The sequence below is a fragment of the Myotis nattereri genome (assembly GCF_964212035.1).
Source record: "Myotis nattereri genome assembly, chromosome: 1".
NCBI classification, from domain to species: Eukaryota; Metazoa; Chordata; class Mammalia; order Chiroptera; family Vespertilionidae; genus Myotis; species Myotis nattereri.
The window spans coordinates 137239080-137258909 of NC_138075.1; positions in this window are offsets into that span (position 1 = coordinate 137239080).

Genomic DNA, 19830 nt, shown 5'->3' on the forward strand with positions numbered 1-19830 from the left:
CTCAAAAAACTAAAAATGGAACTTCCATTTGACCCAGTGATCCCACTTCTAGGAATATATCCCAAAAAACCAGAAACACCAATCAGAAATGATATATGCATCCCTATGTTCATAGCAGCACAATTTACCATAGCTAAGATTTGGAAACAGCCTAAGTGCCCACCAACAGATGAGTGGATTAGAAAACTATGGTACATTTACACAATGGAATACTATGCTGCTGTAAAAAGAAAAAAAAAGGAAAAAAAAAGGAATTCTTACCATTTGCAACAGCATGGATGGAACTGGAGAGCATTATGCTAAGTGAAATAAGCCAGTCAATGAAAGAAAAATACCACAGGATCTCACTCATTTATGGATAATAAAGACCATTATAAACTGATGAACAAAAATAGATACAGAGGCAGAACAGCATCGAACAGACTGTCAAACTACAGCGGGAAGGTCGGGGAGGGTTGGGGGGTGGGGGTAAGCGATCAACCAAAGGACTTGCATGCATGCATATAAGCATAACCAATGGACACAAGACACTGGGGAGTAGGGGAGGCTGGGGGAAGGTCAAGGGGCGGGGGAAGAGACATATGTAATACTCTTTGTAATATTTTAAGCAATAAAATAAAACTATATATATATATATATATATATATATATATATATATATAATAAAAACAGGAAGCATAATTATGCCTCTGAATTGTTCCCTAGTGTGGAAATGAAGGCACAGAGAATTAGCTAAATTGCCCAAAGTTAGCAGCAGAACCTGCATTCTGATTTGCAAAACTGTGTATTTTATTCTACCATTCTTCACTGTAACTAGCTGGCTCTAACCCAACTCCCATGATAAAACTCACTTGGTTTCCAGATAATTATTGAAATTTAATGATAAAACTGGCAGGAAATATTTCCTTACTTTGTCAAACGCAGTGATTTGATATCTAGATCTACTCCTGTGACATCAGTTTATTTAGGACCAACTTTTCAATTAGTATACACTGATAGAACACCGAGCACATGCCCAATACTGTGCACATTGTTAAAAATGTAGAACTCAAGCTCAGAAAGTCAGGGAACTTTAGATTGAGAAATCATGGGTTGATGGGCACTGGTTAGAGTCCCACAATTGGATGCAATTGCTCAGAAAGAGCAGGCAGATAGAAGAGAGGAACTAGAATGGAATCCTGGGGACAGATAATTCAGAACGGTCAGAAATCACCCTGCTAGTGACAGGCACTGATAAGAAGTGGTTAGTGAATGATAGAAGCAGGAGAAAATTACCCCACCTGATATAGAGCCTTATATCTTATCACATTACATTGCTATTATTTGTTTACATGACTGTCCCCCTTGGTATTCCCTGAGCTACTCGGGTTTCTGCCTTCTACACTGCAAAAAAGTAATTAGCTAAGTCACCAGGACCATCCAAATCAGATTCCATGGACGTCTCCACTCCTTCTTCTTTATCACTGTATAGCATTTAATACTGCAAACAGATCATTACCTTATTTTTCTTAAAATGTGGGCACAAAAATAGTGCTTCTCTCCTGGGAGCCAAGAAAAGGCATCTCCTGGGCACTGCATAGCATCCTCCCTTCACATGTGCTACTCATCTCTCTCGCCCCTCGTCCTCCCTTCCCACCCCCAACTGTCTCTACTGCAGAATGAAACTCCTTCATAATCCTTTGTGATGCTGCCCCTAGGAAACCACAAAAGCTTCCCTAGGGAGCCCCACCATAGAGAAAAGAGAGACTGGGATGTCTGTAGGACGAAACAATAGTAGGGGAAGCTAATGACACCTCTCCCGGTCCCCTGCAGGATCCTCTTCCTCTGTTCCTTCTCTAAACATGGGCATCTTCTTGTCTACACTCATCGTGAGCCATCTCATCTACTCTCATGTTGTCAATTCTAACCAATGTATTGACAATTTATCAATTTATTTTTCTTACCAATGTTATATATCCTTCTTGTCCTTATAGACATCTCAAATTCAACATGCTGAGAAAATGAACTTTCCCCATAACGTATTTTTCTTATACTCTTACTTCCATGTATCCTTAACCCAACTCTAAAATCTAGGAATCATTCTATTGTTTTCTCTCTCCCCAAATCAATTGATAAGTAAATCCAATTCATTCTATCCTCATAACACATTTTAGATGCCAAAGTATACCTCATCAGTACAACTTATTTTACATCCTATTTACTTCTTTCATAAATACCATTAACTTATGGTTTCCCTACCTCCCATCATCTTTTTACTCCAATTAAGCCTCCAATTCACTGAAAGAGTGACCTTTCTAAAATACAAACTGAATATTTAATTCGCTAAATGAAAAAGCTTCAGCAACCAATAGCATACATAGTTCCCAAACCGTGCATTGAATTACCCTAGGCCACTACAGTGAACTCTGGGATTTGCTGCTGAGGGAAATGCAACAACATCTATTATGTACCACACAAACTACCACTATTGTGTCATTTGGACCTGCTTACTTAATGAATGGAGCTGTATTTCTTTGGTCTTAGGGCAATGTGAAAAACTACAGATACCAAGGGTGCAGTAAACTGAGAAAGTTTGGGAACCTATGACCTACAAACGTCTTCCGGTCTCTTGGCGTGGCATAAATTGGTCTTTACCCACCTCTCTGGCCCCATTGTTCTCTCTGCCATGCCTTTTCTTCTCTCCCATTTTACTCTGCAGCCCAGCACACAGCCTTGCATCTCCCAGACATGTTCTTCCTGACATCCTGAGTGGTTAGGCTCTGACATCTCAGTGAGTGGAGACATCATTTACTCCGGGTCTAGCAATGAGACCTAGCACCTTCAACAGAACCCAGGATGAAGTACATAAACAAGTAAATAAACCAGGGCAACCACTCTAGAATCCCTATACTGAGTGAATTCTGCCTGAGTTGGATTATCTGAAGTAAAAAATATATATATTGGCTATTCTTTGAAATTCCATGTGGTTTTTTTTTTAGGCCAAGGGAAGGAGAGAGACCCTGCTTCCCATTTTCAATAGAAGTCTGTATTTTTCTAAGGTGGAAGGCAAAGAGCCAACCAACAAGACAACAGTAAGATTGTTTTTGTCAATGGTGGTACCAGTCTAGTCCTTTCATTTCCTAAAAGAGAAATGGCACCTGAGTTATATAATTTTTTTGCGTGTCCCATTTTGTCATTTTATTCTATAACACCATCTTTAATATTCTTTCACACTTATTTGTTCATCTATCTCCTCCACTAGTCTATAAACTTGTGGAGGGCTGAAATTAAGCATGCTTCATCTCTGCATTCTCTTCACTTAGCAAAGTGTCTGATACACAGTAAGTGACGAGTAGATAGTTCAATAAAAAAATTTCAAGGAGGGTGTGGTTGAGCCCCACAAAAAGCTCAAGAGAATTAGAAAAGAAACAATGTCAGTTGATGAAAGAGACCAAAAGTCACTGACCATATTAGTCAAAAATGTTTTAAGAAAGTGGTAGGCTCATTTGGCTCAGTGGATAGAGTGTTGGCTTGTGGACTGAAAGGTCCCAGGTTTGGTTCTGGTAAAGGGCACATGCCCGGGTTGCAGGATCAATGCCCAGTATGGGGCGTGTTTCTCTCTCTCCCTGCCTCTTCCACTTTGAAATCAATAAAAATTGAAAGAAAGAAAGAAAGAAAGAAAGAAAGAAAGAAAGAAAGAAAGAAAGAAAGAAAGAAAGAAAGAAAGAAAGAAAGGAAGAAAGGAAGAAAGAGAAAGAAAGAAAGAAAGAGGGAGAGAAAGAAAAGGTGGTAGGAAGAAGATGGTTTGCGAGTACTGGGGAGCAAAATAAAAGATGTGTTAGACAATGTTAACTCCCTAAGTAAAAGCCATCTCCCCATTTCTTTCTTGCTAAATAGAATTCCACTTTTATTTAGGCACTGAGCAGATGCCCTTTGATGTGGAAAGATGGGCTCAGTCCCTAATTTGTGCCAAAGTTCTGGCTAGTGAAATATTAGGGGGAATCCTTTGGTGGGGTACTTTAGAAAACATTACTAGTATACCTTTCTGACAAGAGTAAGGCTCATGAAGAATACACTTTCTGCTTGCCTTCCCAGCATGAAGATGTTACTTCAAGTTGTGGCAGTCCTTTTGCAACAATGGGGTGAAGGCCAAATGAATTGCAGAGCTCTTATACTACTGAACCCCTGAGAAAATACCAGCAACTTTTTTTTTTTTTTTGCAACTCTTTACCTACAGACTTCTTGTTACATAAGAAAAATAAGCTTCTGTTTTAGGTTTTCTGTTACATTCTAATTGATATAGGAAGAAAGAAAAGAGTGATAAGCAAGTATAGACCACTCATTAATAAACATATTACAAACTAGAGGCCTGATGCACAAAATTCGTGCAAGAGTAGGCCTTCGCAGCCATGGCTTCGTCCGGAAGGTCATCCGAAAGGTGGTTCTGCTGTTCGGCCATTTGGTCGATTTGCATATTACACTTTTATTATTATAGATTATTATTATAGATAATATAGACTGGCAACTAAAAGACACAAGTTTGTTTGGTAGCATTTGGAAATGCATGTATAATGAAATTACAGGAGCCTTTAATGCACTGATTTCCAACATGAGGCATACGACCCACAGGGGGGCAATTTGATTTTTAAGGAGGGACATTTCGAGAATGGGTTATTAACAGTGAATTTTTTGCATTTCTTATGGTTCTAGAGGCTTCATATACATAATATAAATATATATTATGACATACTTATGCATTTCAGTTCTCTTATGTTTTGAAACTTTATTTGCTTTTTTTCATATCACTTCATATTATTTTTTAAATAATTTCTTAGTGATTTCTTCCTCAGTACTTCAGCTGTCCTTTTGTTCTTTTATTTTCTCTTTCATGGATGCCATGTTCTTTGGAAGCTTGATTAGGCCAAGTTAATGCCTTTTTAGGCTTCCTCCACTGAATAGGAGTTCACCTTTTGAATAATAAGAATTACTAGTATATGTCACAGGGGGTGGCATCAGGATTTTAGAGATGCTTGGGGGCGGGGGGGCATGGCTAAAAAAAGGTTGGGATCTAATGCCAGACAAGAGACTTGGGCTGTCATTTTGTTGTTAAGAGGGAGTCATAGGAGCCCTAGCTGGTTTGGCTCAATGGATAGAGCGCTGGCCTGTGGACTGAAGGGTCCCAGGTTCGATTCCGGCCAAGGGCACATGCCTGGGTTGCGGGCTTGATCTCCAGTAGGGGATGTGCAGGAGGCAGCCAATCAATGATTCTCTGTCATCATTGATGTTTCTCTCTCTCTCCCTTTCCCTTCCTCTCTGAAATCAATAATATATATATATATATATATATATATATATATATATATATATATAAAAGAGGGAGTCATAGGAGGTTTTGGAACTTTCAGATTACTTTGGCAAAATTAGCAAGACTCACATGTACCCAAAGAGCAAAGCATCTCTTTGTCTAACTTTCTGACCTTTATTTAATATGATTGTATTGGCTTTGCCCACTGTGTGACTCACTTGATGTAAACCCCCCAATCAGTTGGCACATGAGTAAGAAAAATAATAACCATGTTGCTTTCTGATACTTGTTAAGTTAATACAAACATAAGGTCTCAAAGCAAATGAAATGTTACATCACTGCAGTGTTGCCCTGATATGAATCGTCCCCATGAAAGTTGCAAGTACACAAAACTTCTGTTAACTGAAAAAAAGCAATATAGAAATAAGCATGGTATGAACTCCTGCCATAGAAAATGAGAAAATGAGACCAGAGATACTTCCAAAATACCAATTCCTGATACTTAATCTGCACCAACAACAATAATAATAATAAATTAGACATGCCTAAGTAATAAATCTTGCATGTCAGTCATGAGACTATTTGATTTTTCAAAAGTATTTCCATAATGGTGGGGAGGATGTTTAAGTTGCTCACACACACAAAAACACATGTTAATGATTTCATTATACAAGAATAAATGCTCTTGTGCTTATTAATAGTTTCAAATATGTTTCTCCCTTCCCACTAAATCTACTCAGAAAACAAATAAGCTTACAACAGGGAGACACCAAACTAGGGAAATCTATGCTATGAACATCATGTAACATTCAAACACTGTACAGGAAAAATCCTGGGGAATGGTGTTTACTTTGCCATCATATATGTGAACACCTTCTTACAAAGATTATTATTAACTAAGAAAAAGAAATGTGTCGTTTGTGTGTTTTTTAAAAAAAATACATTATAACAAGCTTATAAAAAAGTACAAAGAAGGAAAAGTGTTAACATCGTGTCATACTTGCCTCTGATCTTTTTATAAAGAGTTGAGATCCCTTTGGTCTCCTCCTTGTTAATATTAGTATCATACTTTTACTTTATATGTGTATATCCTTACCCACATCTTTTACTTATGAAATTCTTCATATAAACTATTACATTTTTTTATATAAGTTACTTATGCATTCTGAATGTGAATCTTTTGTCAAGTGCATGCCTTGGAAATCTCTTCACCTTTTTCTTTTAACCTTTCCTGATGTCTTCTGTCACATACATATTTTTATATTTGTATCATCCAACTTAACCTTTCCTCTATGGAGTGTGCATTTTAAAGTTTAAAGAACTTTTTTTATCCCAAGATCATGAAGACATTCTTCTTTATTAAACTCAAGAGCACTAATAGCTTCCCTAACTTTGTCCATTTTCAGAAAGCTTGTCTGGAAAAAAAAATCTACCTCCCCCTCAAGCTAGACTCATTTGCTCATCTATCAGGAAAAAAGCATAACAAAAACTAGAAGCTTAGATTAAAAACACCTTTAAATCTATTTTATAGGACTTATAAATCAACTATTTGAGTCAGAGGGAAGAGTGCTAACCTCAATTTTATAAACATATTTTGAATGTGCCAATTTACAGATTTAGGCTCTTAATAAGGCCTAGTTACATTGCTTGAATTCCTTCCAAGACCTACTTACTTCCTCCTTTCATTCACAAAGAAACGTCTGAAAGTAAGATATGTTTATAACCTAACTTTAATCAAGGCGGTTATTGAAGACCAAGTAAGGCCATTTAAAAAAAGAAATATTCTAATATTCCTTCAAACAATATTTATCTGATACATTTAAAAAGGGTCTCCTTATAAGACTTTGATTTCTTTCAAATAATTCCAGAAGCCCTAGAATCATGTAAGAGATGAACACTTGAACTTTTTTGTGGAGGATAAGGTTCTGACAGGCCATGGTGAGGAGGTAAACGGCCAGATGATATAAAAATGAGCTGGTTAAGTGTGAATAAAGTGAAACATGCTTGTTAAAACATATATTAGGGAGCAAAATCATTTTATTTTTAAATATTGTATGTAGACTTGCCTTTTTACCATGACTTAAAAAGAGGTATGACTTCAGAAATGGTGTGAGTGCTTTCAGCTTTTATTGACTGAAGCCCTTCATTTGAAATAGCTTCTATCAGCTGGTTCTTTTCATTTGGTGCAAATTCTGCCCAGCCAAATGAAAACCCAAAAACCAAAACCAAAAACAAAAACCAGAGACTCTCTACTACTAACATTAAGCACAACCAGGAACTATCACCTTCTGCCTTATCTTTAATGTAGCAACATATTCTCATTGCTTCACTGAACAGCGCTTAGAGACCTTAAACTTCAAAATCATAATGTGGTTAGAGAAACTAACGGAGAACCACAAGTTGGGTGCGTTATGTATTCAAAAGCATCAGTCTCTTTTGAAAGAGTTCATTCTTTTTTATTTCTTTTTAAGGATCAAAGTCAGCTGTGAGTATAAAAGAGAAAGTAATTTTCAAAAAAAGTTTGGCCTTATAAACATAACTATCATAGTGCTTGGAGTTCCTTCTGTTCAAAAGAAAACAAGAAAAAAGTATTAATATTGCTGTCTTCTTCGAGAGCTTCTCTTAAAAATGGGAAGTCCCCAAGGGCCGCCCTAGGCGAAGGAGATGCAGATCCCACACCTATCCAGACCATGCCGTGCCCAAGAACACGACAAAAGCGAGGCTACGCTGTAAAAAAGAAAAAGAAAGGGAAAAGGGTTCATTCACTTCTGCGTAAACCCTGAGCGCCGCTGGGCCGGTGACCCTCCGCGGGGGAAGCTGGGCCGCGCGACGAGGACCCGCGGGCGACGGGAGGCGAGGTGCCTGCAGCCGCCAGGCGAGCGCACTGCTCGTTGAGGGAGAGTCTTGGATTCTCGAATAAAACCTTTCTTTCCCACACCAACTGGCTGCCTCGCCTCGCCATCCCCACCACGCCCCGCTCTCACCAAAAATAAAGTGAGCCCTGCGGGGACCGCGAGCCCAGGAAGGGAGCTGAGAAGCAAAGCCTGTGATACAAAATGGAGAAAGGACCCGAGAGGGGAAAGGAAGGAAGGAAAAACAGGGAAAGGAGGTTATGGAGACGAGAAGAGGGGCCGTGGGATGGAGAGCACGGGGCGCAGGGCCACGGAGGGCAGCGCTGCAGGACTTCAGAAACCAGTCGGCGATGGAAAGGACCGAGGAGGAAAGGCGTCCTCGGAGCCTGGGCGCACTCTCAGCAGCGCCATATTCGCTTTCCTTTCGCCGCGTCGTGTTTGGTTTTGTTTGCAGCCGGTGGACAGGCGCCAGCACATTTCTGCAGCCTCAGCAGCTTCGGTCTGACAGATGGGGTGGGACGCAGGGCCCGAGTGGGGGACGGACGCCCGGCCTCGGCCCCGCGCGCCCCCCGCCCCCGCGCCTCGCGGCCCCAATCGGCCTCGCCCCGCGGAGACGCTCGCTCGGCCCCGCGCAGCCCAGGGCGCAGCCTCCGGTCCCGCCGCGGGGTCGGTGTGGCGCGTGCGAAGGGGTTGGGTGACCGCGAAGCGTCGAAGAAGGAAACCGAAACGACAAACTAACCCCGTGGCGTGGGGGCGGAGGGCGCACGCCGGAGAGCCGGGAGGCCCCAGCTCCACAGCTGGCGTCCAGCCCCGGGCGGGCGGCGGGGGCGCCACCTCCACCTGCGCGGGTGGCGGGGCGCCCGCCCTCGGTTTGCACTCGCGCCGCGGCCACCGGCGGCTGCCTCCCCGAGGGAGAGCCCGGCCGGGGCTGCCAGGTCCCTCCCGGAAGAACGCCCAAGACCCGGACTCGGCCGGGACCCCGTGGGGCGCGGGTCCTCGAGAAGGCGCGGGACACGGGGCCTCGGGATGCCATTTTCAGGAGTTTAAGTGCGGACCGTGTCTCAGAGCTTCTACGGGGTTAAGTTCTGGGAACTGGAAGCGGTTCAGGAAACAGGGAGTCACGTTTTCTCACCTCTGACCCCAACTGCTGGTTTCCGACGAATTATTTGGGGGCCTCCGTGAGAGCGTCAGACGCGCCCCAAGTACCTCTCCTTCGTTCCCTCCTTTTATCCCTCCATTTGCACTTGACTTGGTCCTCCACTCAGTTACATCCTCGCGGGCGCTGGGTGCCCGGTGTCCGCACTCACGGTCGCTGGGTCTAAGGCACCCGCCGCCCCGACCCCCTGCGACCCGCGGGGCTGGGAGCCGCTGGGGCGAAGGCGGTGCGTCGGGGAGGCGGCACGTCCCGGCCCGGCTCCCGCGGGAACACATCCAGGCGGCCACGGCCACGGCCACGGAGGCACCGAGGCGGACACCTGGCGCCGCCGGCAGGGCTGCCGCCTCCCTCCCGGGCCCGCCTTCCTCCCTCCCTCAGAGGTGGGGTGGCTGGAGGCTGGGGGCTGGAGGCGACGTGCTCCCCAGGCCAGCGGAGTGGGGCACCTGAAAGTGGGGAATCAAGATCACCTCAATGGTGACCGAACCCCACAAGGTCTCGGCCGGCGCTTCGCTGGTTTTGCTCCTAAATGTAATTTACCTTTGAGTTTCAGCGGCTCTCCGCGTCCTCCTTTCGGGGCCAACGCTGCCGACCCAGCGCTGTGCGCGTCGCTGGCCTCCGCGTGCTTGGGTAACCTCGGCCCCTCCATCTATCAGAAACGGCGCCCAAACTTGACGCCTTCCCGCTCCTCAGCTGGAGGCGGCGCATACCCACCTGGGCTCTGCTTTGAACTTTATAACCTGGCTATTTTATTACTACTGCCATAAAAACCGGCCTTTAAATTATGAAATAGCATTTAGGTTATTTTAAATGGTTTTTTCAAACTACGAACCTCCACAAGGAAAACATATCTTTCCCAAATGGCGGTAAAACACACACACACACACACACACACACACACACACACACACACACCCCAAAACAGATTTTTTTGTATTCTATTAGAAAAGTTGCATAAAAATGTAAGTTTCAAATTACTTTTGGATTAAAATGTTTTCCCTAAGAGAAAGCTCAATGACTAAGCTCAAACTTTAATCTTGACATCTTTTAGTTAAGGTGATCGTCTCCCATTTTTGTGTGTGTGTGAAATGCTAAAATCAAAATTTCTCATTTAGATAGCTATGTGATGATTTTAGAATATTCCACAAAGTAAGAAGTAAAAATATTGACAAGCTACAAGGCCTACTTCACAAATAACCTCCCAGCTTCTGTTTTTGAGACAGATAAAAGGGGCAATAGGCGATTTTAACAAAGTATTCATATTCTGGAATACACATTTATCATCTGACAATATGTAAAATTTTAAACGGAGCATTGCCTCTAAGTCTCATGTTTATGTTTCTTGGATATACTCAACAGTCTTTTGTGCTTCACTCTTTTATGGGAAAGCTTACATTTAACTTAGAAGATTTCATGTAATCATGATTTTTCTTTTTTAAAGAACAAACCCTAAAGCCATTTAGAAAGGGACATTTTACAGCAGCCAAATACAGGGCAAATAAAGCTTAAAATAAGTTACTTTCTCATCTCTCAAGGACTGCTTCCTACAGAGGTAAAAGTTGGAAGTTGCAGTGCTGTAAGTACTCCATCCATTCTTAAATCCAGCCGTTGAATGCAACTGATTAGGTGTTAAGGCCTACTTAAAAAAGAAATCATTGCAAACTATGTATTAAACTCGTAAGAGAAACTTGAGTTTCTTTTCATTAGTCCATATATTAATTAATTTTCAATGTAGGACATAGATCACCATGTTACTATATTCCACGTCCAGCATTTCTTGTGTGACATAGCACTAGGTAATGTGCAATTCAAAAAGAAAATCATCTCTATTTGGTAGATTTACCACATGAAAAAAAGCAAAAACTGTCTCAGAATCAAAAGAGGCAGAATTAAGTAGAACTCTCATGTTTTATTCAAAATCCATTTAGAAAGGTAAGTCATATAAATTACCTTTAGCGTAAATTTTGGCAAGATCATTCTTAGGAATGCAAAAACTAATTCAGAAATATCCAATATGTGATAATCAATTTGTAACAAAACTATACTAAATGTTATTTTAAGATTTATCTATATGTTTTTCAGATTCTTAATACTGGTAATTTATTGAATACTTTCAAGGCATGTCTTTATATTTAGTATTGTCTGCTTTGTTACATCATAATTATAAATGCTTCAACCCATTGAAGTATGTTATACTAAATCTATTTTATATGGTCCTTATTTGTATTAGGAATACCTCAAATTTCAAATATCTGCACTTTTTACATGTTGAAGTACATTTTTTGATGCCAAATATTGTTATATATTAGCACATGAAATACATTCAGGTATTTTATTCTAATAGGATCCAATATGTTCAACCACTGGAAGCAGCAAAGAAAATAACTTCATTTTACTATAATTTTTGTGGCATTTTAAAAACATTCCATTCAAAACATAAAATCAGTTTCCTAAGACCTTTTGCTAAGTATGGTCTTTGCTAAGCAATTTGCTAAGACCTTATTTTTGTACTAAGATATTAAAAAGTAATACAATTTACATTCTCTAGAAATCATGTCCCAATCAACTACTTTATAAACTACTCTTCTGATTGTGTCTACTGGATACCAAGCATGATCAAACACTTAATGAAATTAAATTTAAAAATTTTCCTTTTTGTTTGATTTTTTTAAATTGTTTTATGAGAAATTGATATAGTTCAGAGATTTTAACAATTTTAAATCTAAAATTAAGATGAACACTTACATTCATTTATTAAATATGTAGAATTTTTGAGGTTCAAGTTCACCTGAGCAATGAATGTATTGAAAATGAAAATTGAAATATAAGAAGTTCAAGGGTACAATTCTTTACATTAACTGGGACTTTAGGAATGATGTTATTTTTGTTTTAATATTATCTCCTGCTTTAGGAAGGCTGTATAGAATACTGAATATCCTAAGAAAAGTATATATTGTACTGATGGTGGTTGAAGGGAGTTATTGAAGTAATCATAGCTTTTTAAATCTACATTTATTTGAAAATTTTTTGTTTGTTTTCAGCTAAATATTTGGCAATATGTTCAATATCTCAAATAATTTTTTAGATAATTGTAAAGACCTAAAAATAAAAGTGCAAAAAAGTTGATCAGCTGAAATTTTATAGTTTTTATGTCACAAATAAAAAATTATATGTAAATCATTGATCTGAAGTGGTAACAATGGAAATTCTACAAATACAGAAAAGTTCCATAGTTGTATTACTGAATAAAAATTATTACTATAATAAATGCAATATTTAATAAAAGTCAGTAATCTTTTGCAGTGATTTTCATATGATTCTATATTATATTTTAAATTCACTTTATTATAGTGTATGTGTTCTGAATTGAATTGTTTTTAAGCAAATAGAGTAACAGCTGATTTTATACATTAGGAGTAATAAGAAACTACTAGAATTCTTGGGTACTAACAAGGGGCTAAACACAATGGCAACAGAATTTCATAAATCAATTATATGCTCCACTTGAAGATTATAAAGCATAATTAACTTACTTGACACCAGCAAAACAATGTTTTGTTTCCTTACAGAATAGGCTATGAGCTCTTTTCAATTATTGCACTGAAATGCTGTCTTCTAAAAGTAACAAATGAATGAATATTTGCATACTGTACATTGTACTGAAGACAACCTAGGGTGGAGCTATCCAATTGTTTTTCTAATTATATTTTGCCTACTTACATAATTTATTTTCCACTGAGGAACTAGTGATTACCTAATTATTTTTTTTAACTAAGCAACTTAGTGAAAATTCTCCTAAAGTAATGTATTGTTCTTATGATCAATGTGAAATAAAATTAATCATTTGAAAGGATATCTAGAGATTGTGACTTTAATTCTTAATTTAAAATATTCAGCATAACATAGTTGTTATGTTGTACCTTTATCATGCCCTTCCTTAAAAAGACACAGTAAAAATAGAAACAAATATTCAGATGATTACAATATTTTCTGGTTATGTGAAATTAAGGAGATTTTTTATACGAAAGGGGGTTTAGTGCAGAATTCTTGTCTACCTTTCTCCTAGGTGGTGGAGGCTATTGCTACTTGGTTCAACTTCAAGGGCAACTGCAAGAAGTGAATCCCCGCTGCTACCCACCTATTGATGCGGTCAAGATTTTTATAGTTTAAAAGTTAGAACCCAGGTAAAATCTAAATATTACAGAGAAAACACGAATTATCAATTATTTACACCTTTGAATGAGTGTCAGAGCATATACTGATAGAAAGAAGAGACAGTTTCAGGACACTGAATAATTAATATGAATGGAGAGAGAACTTAAGGAGGTGAGTGGGACAGAGAAAAGGCTAAGGATGGGGAACTGTTGGGGAACAGAGAAAATTTTGCCTGATCAAAGTAACTAACTAGATAATACCCCATTTAATATTAGCATTTAAGTATCTATAATCTATATCCTCTTATACCATACCATATATCTGGGCAATTCATTATCAGTGTAAGATATAAAGAAAAAAATGAGTTAATTAGATATTTCAGGTGCAAACATGACTTGAATGTAAAATGCTCAGATCATTACAGTCATGTCTATAAAATAAAAAGTGAAATGTTAGTTATGTTATGTATTTGAAACCACCTAATTTATCTGTCCACATAAATCAAAGTAGATGATTAATAAATTTCAGCTTTACTATGAGCTGTATTCATACATATCATGACTAAAAACAGTCTCTTAATTTTTGTGGTAGATTTTAAGGCTTTTCCCCCCTCTATTGGTTATATTAATGATGATTTCCACACTATGTGGAAATCGTAACGTTTATCAATTCCATATCAATCATAGCCAACCAATGATGTAATGGTTCAATTATTTAAAACATAAACCAGACCCAGGTATTTTTTTTCTAATAAACCAGTTCCAATCCATTCAAGATTCTAGCCTAAAAGCTGTATTTCGTAATTTTCAGGAAAAAAATGAAGATTAATGGAAAATCAGTAATTAAGTTTAGCTTCCTCATTTAAAGTCCAAAAAAATGAATTGTTAGTCAAAATGCTAATGGCCTAAATGTAAAACTTAGGCGTGTACCTTGTTCTTAAATATCATTGAATTAGCCCAAACCAAAAAAAATATTCAAATGTAATTTCTAGTCAATTTATTTATCATTCATAACTGACTATCCTGGCTTGCAATTCATTAACTTAGTGATCAAAAATGTGTTTCAACAAATCAACTCTTAAGTTTAAACAACTGGAAATTATTTATCCATCTTGCAGCATTTCTTAATATTAATTCAAGAGGTATGGAGACATATTGCTGATGCTGGAAGCTGATTTGTATTGAGTTGTGAGGAATTGGTTAGCTTGTGTCTTGGGCTCTAATGAGAGAAATACACTCTCAGATCCATTCAGGCAGTTAAGGACTCCAGACTCTTTCCTCGCTAGTTATCTGCTTCCTGGCTACAATTTTATTAGCCTGTGCGTGTTGCCGCCCGCATCTTACTTGATTCTGGTTTCTTATTTTGTGATTGCAGGCTGAATATTTTTCTCCTATATTCCTAACTTTGACTTGACAAGTAAAAGCATCTGGGTTTGAGCATTCTTAGTGTTTGTCAGTTTCTGAAAAGATCCTTATCTGTTTCTCTGATCACAAACTACCCATTCCAGGGAATGTTAACACAGTGGCTCAGCAAGCAGTCAGTGCTATAGTTCTTGGTAGCATGACGACCAACCACCTGTCCTTCAGTAAGAATAGGGACTTGTCATCTGTGACTGTGTTTCTCTCTCAGCTGTTGTCAGATTGTCTAGAAATGAGTAGCTGTGTGCTTCTGTCAAAACAGACCAGGAAAAATCTCACCTTGTGCCAGGATGTCCCCGTTTCCTATACTAACTAGATTGGTGAGTGATATTTTCTCCGTTTGTTGGTTGCCAGAGATCTTCAGTTAAAAGGAACTATCCTCACTATCCCCACTGTCTCACTACTGGGTCAGCCCCAGCAATGGCTGGGAATGGAACTTAAAGAATATGAAGGCCTTGAGAAAGGCCTCAGACTCCCTGGTCTTGTTTTGCTTAAAAACTGTGGAGAATACCATGACTGTCTTCTCTGATATCCAGTCCCCCAATCCTGGGCCTTTGCCTTTTTTGGGCCTTATGACAACTTTTGCTAAATCTCAACCCATCTGCAAAGCAACTCCACCAGCCATGCAACTGTAGAGAGACAAAACCAGATTGTGTCCTGCACAGAAAATGAAATCAATGCTGATGACTTAACTTATCATAATGTTTTCTGCAGCATCATTCTCCCAGTTTTTACTGATACCTAACTATAATCGACCTTTGAACACCATGGTTTGAACTGTGTAGGTCTACTTATGTGCCCATTTTTATCTATAAATATTGTATTTCTCTCTAGGATTCTGACATAAATAAATGGGTGTAGAGCCTAATCTCACTACTGAGTATTCTACCCCCTCGAATATTTGGTTTGGCCCTTTTACTCCCTCTTACTCCCAGAAGTGCCCAGCTATAATGTACTCAAGTAGAGGTAGGATAAAGACATAGCTATAATTTTTTTCAAATTTACTTTTCTAACATATAATGTTATTTCAATTAAGCCTCATAATAAGTTTATGAGGAGGGTATAATCAAACCTACTACAGAAATGTAAGCATTTGTTCTTAGCTAATATAACAATTCACATGCAGCTAAGCACTGTACCAAGTGTGTGAAGTGCTTTACACATAAAGGCTCTGTGAAGCAGATCTAATTATTATGACACTTTACTGAGGAAAGAAGGCTTAGGATTGTTAATAAAGTGACTGAGAGCTGTAGCCAGTTTAGATCAGTTGGCCTATGGACCAAAGGGTCCCAGGTTCAATTCGGTCAAGGTCAGGTTGTGTGCGGGAGGCAACCAATTGATGTGTCTCTCTCACATCAATGTTTCTCTCTGTCTCTCCCACTCCATTCCACTCTCTCTAAAAATCAACGAAAAAGTAACCTCGGGTGAGAATGAACAAAAACATAAACAAAGTGACTGAGATTCTTGCCAGTGTTACTAATGGACTTCTATGCTATAAAATCCAATGGATCCTTTCCTAGTCTTATGTTAGTCAACTTCATAGCACCAATCCTCTTAGATTGACACTACAATGGCCAGCTCTTTTTCTTACTTTATTGGTTTTCTTTCTGCCTCTTTATTCTTTATCTTAACTCTCAAAGATAAATTTCCTTAAGACAGGGTCCTGTCCCTTTGTTTTACTCTCTTTCCCAAGATGATCCCAAACATTCTCATAACTTCTATTGTAATATGTATGTCTATAATGACAACACTTACACCTTTATTGAAGACCTCTTCTCTGAGCACCAATTTATCTATCCAATGGTCTACCTGATATCACCATTTGGATGATTCATAGCTATCTAAAATTATATAATGCTAGAGGCCTGGTGCACAAAAATTTGTGCACTGGGGGGGGGGGGTCCCTCAGCCTGGCCTGTGCCCTCTCGCAGTCTGGGACCCCTCGGGAGATAACGACCTGCTGGTTTAGGCCTGCTCCCGGGTGGCAGAGGGCAGGCCCAATCCCTAGGTGCAGCCCCTGGTCGGGCTCAGAGCAGGGCCGATTGGGGAGTTGGGGCGCTGCCCCCTGTCATGCACAGAGCAGGGCGGATTGGGAGGTTGTGATGCTGCCCTCAGTCACGCTCAGGGTAGGGCCGATTGGGGGGTTGGGGAGCTCCCCCCTGTCACGCACAGAGCAGGGCCCATCAGGGGGTTGGGGCACCGCCACTGTCACACTCAGGGCAGGGCCGATGGGGAGGTTATGGCTCTACCCCGTCACACACAGAGCAGGGCCCGTGAGGTGGGGGGCTTGGGGCGCCGCACCCTGTCACACACAGACCCGCAGGGTGATCAGGGGGTTGGGGAGCTCCCCCCTATCAGGCACAGAGCAGGGCTGATCAGGGGGTTGGGGCGCCTTCCCCTGTCACGAAAAGAGCAGGGCCGATAGGGAGGTTGTGGCCCCGCCCCCTGTCACACACAGAGCCACAGGGCGATCAGGGGGTTTGGGTGCTGCCCCCTGTCACGCTGATCCCGGTGCTGGGAGGCATATTACCCTTTTACTATATACGATAGAGGCCTGGTGCATGGGTGGGGGCTGGCTGGTTTGCCCTGAAGGGTGTCCTGGATCAGGGTGGGGGTCCCCACTGGTGTGCCTGGCCAGCCTGGATGAGGGGATGATGGCTGTTTTCAGGCTGGGACTGAAGCTCCCAACTGCTCCTTTTTTTCTTTATTCTGGGCCAGCTTTAGCTCTGAGGCTTGGCTCCAGCTCTGAGGCCTCAGCTGCTGAAAGCAGGTATCTGGTTTGTTTCGGTTCTATAATCGAAACTCTGTATCAACTCCAGCTCTGAGATCCCAGCTGGCTGAAAGCTGGTTTCTAGGGTTTTGTTTAGCTTCTATATTTGTTACAATGTTTCTTAAACTGCAAGCTCAGAGGCCAGCAAGGCAGGCGGGGAACGTTGCAGTCCTCCGTCACTGAAGCAAGCAAGCCTCATGTTCAGTTTAAGCTGCCTGGCTGCTGGCCGCCATCTTGGCTGGCAGTTAATTTGCATATCGCCCTGATTAGCCAATGGGAAGGGTAGCGGTCGTACACCAATTACCATGTTTCTCTTTTATTAGATAGGACTAGAGGCCCAGTGCATGAATTTGTGCACAGGTGGGGTCCAACTGGCCCTCCCCAATGGGAGCTGATCAGGGCCTGGCTGGCAGAGGGGAGGGGACACAGGAGGTTGGCTGGCAGCCCCGCCTCCAATCGTGGTAGGGGAGCTGATAGGGGAGGCTGCTGGGGGGAGGGGCCACAGGAGGTTAGGGGGGTGCCGATTGGGCCCGTTGGCCACTGTAGTGCACGTCATAGCAACTGGTTGTTGTGCCATTCCAGTCGCTTGGCTTTTATATATATAGATATCCAAAGCTGAATACTTGACTGTCTGTTTACACATCAGCTCCTTCCAATTCTCAGTGAATGTCATCACCCTTTATCTAATTGCTCAAGTCAGAAACCTGGAAGTCATCCTTTTCTTAAAACGCTACTATCCAACCCATCATCAAGTTCTATCAATTTCATTACAAAATGTCTCCCATCTTTCTATTTTTCTCTATCTTGACAGCTGCCATATTAGTTCAAATCACCATCCATAATCACTTCCTAAGAAGGTCTCCCCTCTGCTTTGCCCCTAAATCTGTTCTCCATCCAGACATTGCAATTCTTTTTTTTTCCTTTTAATTTCGGGTAAAATTTTTACAGAAATGTTACAAAAAAGTCCACAAGTCATGAATGTACAGCTTAGTGATTTTCACAGTTTGAGCATACCTGTAGAACCAACACTCAGATAAAAAAATAGAATGCTATCAGTACTTCAGAAACCCCCTCATAATCCCTCCCTGTCATCATCTCCACCCAAGGTAAACTGATTTCTTTTGCCATAGATTAGTTTTGTCCCTTTTAAACAGGTTTGAAACATAAAACCAATTATGACGCTACAGCCTAAACTACTCAAAGGCTTCCTTTATACTTAGACTAAAATACAAACATGTTACCATGGCCTACAAGTCCCAACACAACCTGGTCTCCACAAACTTCCCCAAGTACAATTTCCCATTTACTCAGTATACTACAGCTCACTTGGTCTTGTTTTAATTCCTTAAATATGCTAATCTCTTTCTTGACTCAGAGCCTTTGCATATGCTGTTTCCCTTGCTAGAAAGCTAGTCCGGTATGGCTGGTTTCTCCTCACCCAAGTTCTCACTTAGCATCCCCAGAGAGTCTGTCCATGTCACCGTGTCTCAGGCTTCTCCCATCCTCCAGCCTTAGGAGGAGGCTTCTGTGTGCATCTGGAATGGCCGAGGTCTCTTGGGTTTGGCAACCAAAAGAGGCATAAGGATATTTTTTTCCTCTGTTTTAGCAGCAGTGCACACACACCATTTGTGTGGGTATTTAAATTGGTTGAATTTGGTTTAAAAAGGAAACTAGAAGAATCAGAAAAGATGGCAGACTCTGAAAGGCCTGTTCTGCTGTCTTCCAGGAGGCTAGGTAAAGCAGCTCCCTTAGCATCTCACTTATCATCTATTTTAGATTCATTGGTGGGAAAGGGGAAACTACAGCCTTTTCTTTTAAAATGCAAATATTAAGTCCATCAGGGTGTGAATAACTACAGTTGTATTGTAGTGGAGAGCACTGGGCACCTGCCTGGCTGAGAAGTGTGCGGGAGAGAAGCAGACTGCTGTATATTTGGCCATTTTCCCCCAGGACCCAGCCGGCAAGTTCCTGGTCTAAACTGTGTTCTGTATAAGTTGAAACAGTCATCACTCTATATTAAGTATGCATATCCCAATTTGTGTGACTTGAACTTGGATTTCTTGGAATTCCATTTTACCACATTTCCTCAAGTTTCCTCCTACTGCGATCAAATAGTTTCGCACTGTAAATGTCTGCCTGTGTGCTGTTGAAACAGACGTTTGGGAGGAAGGGAAGTGGGAGGAGGAAGGGGGGTGGGT